This window comes from Lycium barbarum, chromosome 12, assembly GCF_019175385.1.
Source record: "Lycium barbarum isolate Lr01 chromosome 12, ASM1917538v2, whole genome shotgun sequence".
In the NCBI taxonomy this organism is placed as follows: Eukaryota; Viridiplantae; Streptophyta; class Magnoliopsida; order Solanales; family Solanaceae; genus Lycium; species Lycium barbarum.
This window is the reverse complement of record NC_083348.1, coordinates 62,492,606-62,496,702: the sequence shown is the minus strand read 5'-3', so window position 1 is coordinate 62,496,702 and position 4,097 is coordinate 62,492,606.

Sequence of the window (4,097 nt, the reverse complement as noted above, 5' to 3'; positions counted from 1 at the left end):
GATAATGGACTTTGTCCATTTTCGAGTATGAGTGGAAAGCCATTTTCAACATGCCTCTTGATTCTCTTGATTATCACCCTTCTTGATAGAGCCTTTGGTCCTTCTTGATATTTGACAGTGCTTGATGTAATGGCATGACGCATGTGTTGGGCGAAATTAACTAACTGAATGACTTTTCATGAATTAGCTTCGAAGGCTTTCTTGACACTTGGTATTCGAAATATTAGTATCTTGAACTATTTTATGGTTTGGCGATTCTCTTATTAAGTACTTGGTTGTAAACCAGATAAGCTTATGTATTGAACTCACTTCTTGCACTTGTATTTGATTCATAGCTCACGATTAAATTAACAAAATGGTGAAAATCTTGGATTTGCTTTGGAAAGCTTCTTGATATCTTGAACTATTTTAATATATGATATCTATTCTCTTGAAAGGATTGTACCTTCATTTAGTTCTTGTTTGATATTTCATTCTCTTGAAACCATGGTACCTTCATTAAGTGCTTGATGATGATTTTGATATGCTCATTCCTAGAATTTATCGTTGTACTCCCTACATAGCCTACTTCTCCTTTTGATATGAAATGTTAGTTAAGTTTATGTCTCACTAAGCTTTATGATTAGCGATAGTTTGTTACTATCGTAGGTGATGTTCAGAGGAAGACTTAAGGATAGCCAATTGAGGTAGACTATTTGGAAGCTTAGATGAAGATCACATTTGCATGAGCATGTTCATTTTGCATACTTTTGGGGACATGTACGTGATCCATGTGACACACTTAGGTATGCGTTTTTGAAACTTGTTTACATAGGCCTCTTTCCACTACTAAATTATTCTGAATATCATATCAAATAAACTTTTTCTGAACGTTGAGGTATGACATTTGCTTTTGTTTCATAAGTGGCATCCTCCCAAAAAGGGGTGCTACATGAGGACTGAGTTAGCTAGAAACTCCAAGTCCATTATCCTTTCTAAGTTCTAGGTAAGTCAGACTCAAAGTTGTCCACCCTTTAAGTTCCATCCTCCTTAGTTACAACCTCTTAATCACTCAAAGAAGTCATAGAGCCAATACTTAATACTTTAACATAGATTCAGACCTCTGGTTTACAAAGGGGAGACTAATACATGAAGACCAAAATAAGGCCACCATTAAGTTATTCCCAACAGACTTGGACCCTTGACAGCCTATTGAACTCTTTCCAACTTCATTTTTATTTAAATCCTAGACCCTAATCTCTTGAATCAGAACAGATACTTAAACAAGATATAGCTAATATAACAGTCAACCCATGGTTTTCAAGTAAAAGAAAAAATTCTACACAGATATCAACTTTCACTTGAGCACATAGAATATCATCTTCCCTTTTTAGGCAGTTTTTTTTGTACCAAAAAGGTTTTTGTAGGACACCCTAAATGTTTAATGACTATTCAAAATATCAAACAACTTTAAGCAATGTAAGCAAAGACCTGGTTGACTAAATGGGGACTTACAATTTATTTATGAGAGACAAGAAAACACATATGACCCTTTAAAACAGAGCTACAACCTTAACCTTTTGACACAGATTCAAATAGTACCAAACAAGCATGATTCCTTAAAACTTCAACAATTTCTTATTTATTTGGATACACTCAGGGAAATCGGAGCATGAGACCATTGACAAAAGCACCAACCATCAGACCTTAAATGTGGGGGGGGGGGGGGGGGGGGGGGCAAGTCATCGCGGAGTGGAAGGAGTTTGTGGAGGTTGGTGGAAGAAGCTTAATATTCCCTTCCTTGATCACCTTTTTATGCCAGAAGGCTAAGGTTCCAGAGGAGGACGATGATGATTGGGTCCAGCCTGATCCTCCTTACCATCCGCTGAAGGCGAAGCGTCACGGATCCGCGATTGTCAGCCGGAAGAGGAGAAAGGAGGGTGATGCAGGTGAAGGAGGAAGTGGAGCTAGGCTGATGCTGGTGAGGGGGATGATACTGGGACTGAGGCTCCTCATGCACAGGGTCCCTTTGAGCGCATAGAGATGCGCTTTGATGACATTGAGACTTTACTTCGGGCGATGCCCATGCCTTCTGGCGATTCCAGTTCATCGGGTGTTGCTGCCAGCTACCCCACTCAGCAGGAGATGAAGGGGTATTTTGACACCCAGACGCAGATGGGTGAGTCATGCGCCGGACTTCGGACTGCCTACACCACCCTGGCTAAAAATCATGGTTATCTTCGTACTGATTTCGATAGGGAGAGGATGAAGAACAAAGCGCGCGACAAGCTTAGAATCAAGTCTTGGAAGGTTGCTATGGGGACGTAGGGTAAGATGTACCCCAATGAGCCGCTGCCGGTGGAGGGTAATGATGACTCCGAGCAGTACTCCTTCGAGAGTGGCCCCCGAGAGGGTGGCAGTCAGGGCGGTTTAGGTGGTACCGGTGGTGGAGACTCTGATGATGATGGCGCGACTAGCATACGGACAGCCTAGAGATTTCCCTCTCTTTTTTATCCTTGGTTGCCCTTGTAGGGCCTTTATTTCTGGACAATCTTTTGTTGGTTTGCCTCTTTATTTTCGAATAATTTTGTTTTGGTTTTTGGTTGGCCTGGCTTATGGCCATTGTCTGGATAATTGTTTGGATGTTGGACTATTTAGTTTCCTTGCTTTTAGTAATGGTAGCTGGTTTCATGGTAGTGACTTGGTTGTTTCTTGCCCTTGTCGACTTATTTCTTTTATACAGCTTGTTGGTTGGTAATACTGTTGTTTCTATTTGATCTGTTGAGGGTTAACAGGGAAATGGACTGGGAACAGGTAAAGTGCAGGTCTCTGATTCCAGTAGTGCCTCTTCGGCTGTCTCTTAGACCGCTGTGGCGGTACCGCTTTGGCGGCAAGAGGGCCGCAGGAGCGGTCCCTTTGGAAAGATGGATCACTGCTTTAGCGGTTGTGCCACCGCTATGGCGGCGCCGCCGCAGCGGTGGGCTGGCCGCTGGGGCGGTGTACCTGGCAGTGGTATGCCCAATTCCTCTTGCATCCGAAATATAACACACCTCTTACAACGCCGCTATGTCTAACTCCGAAATATAACTTACTTTTTGCACATAGATACCAATTGGAATCATCTAGATACCAATTGGGTTCACCGAGATACCAATTTGATCGAAGTAACACGATTTGAAAGAAAGAAGGAAAATTTTCCTAGATGCCCTATAGCCTCCCGTGGACGAGTACGAATGTCTACGTACCATTCCACGAGACTCTACTAGACATTGCTCTTGCACCTAGTAGACCGGTAACCTAGGCTCTGATACTAACTTGTTACGACCTAAATTAGGCTCGTGCGGGCACCTACCTTCCCACCTTGGTAGGCGAACCCTCTCGTTTATATAGCATTTCAATCACATAACATTACCTTCAAAACATTATGAAATTTAGGAAAACAGCAGAATTTCATTTATAAACACTAACTCGAGCGTTTCATGATCCAATCAATACATATTTACAGACTCGATACAATTTTCCCATGACCTGGTCTAGACTAGTACAAGAGCGACTAAGTAAATTTTAAAATGACATCATATTCTAAGACTCAACCTCCAATCCCGGAATGAAATGGGAAGAGGCCTTCCAGACAAGCACCGCATAACTCCCGCATATACTTCGATCAATCACCTGAAACAATCTACACCCCAAAAAGGGTGTAGCAAGTGTAATATCAGTACAAACACGGGTACTGAGTAAGCATCATAGGCCGACAACGGTTAGTAGTACATATTGGTAAAGAATTCACGAATAATGAGGATAATCACCATATCAAATCACATATCCCAAAAACAACACATCACAACTTCAACATAACTTAAGTCACAACTAATCTTTAATGAATTATAAGGTGACCAAACCTCCATACGAGTTCTCACGTCCTTACAATTCCTAAGTCGCTCATTCGTGTTTTAGGAGCGAGCTCTTTATTACGACACCTTTAGGTCCACCTTGCTTAACACAATACACTAATAGTTTTAGACTAATTTAACAGGCATAAGTCACAAGAGTCGAGTCCAATTGTTCATCATTAGCTATGAATAGCATCTAAACCCTATATGATAAGTCTGAGTATA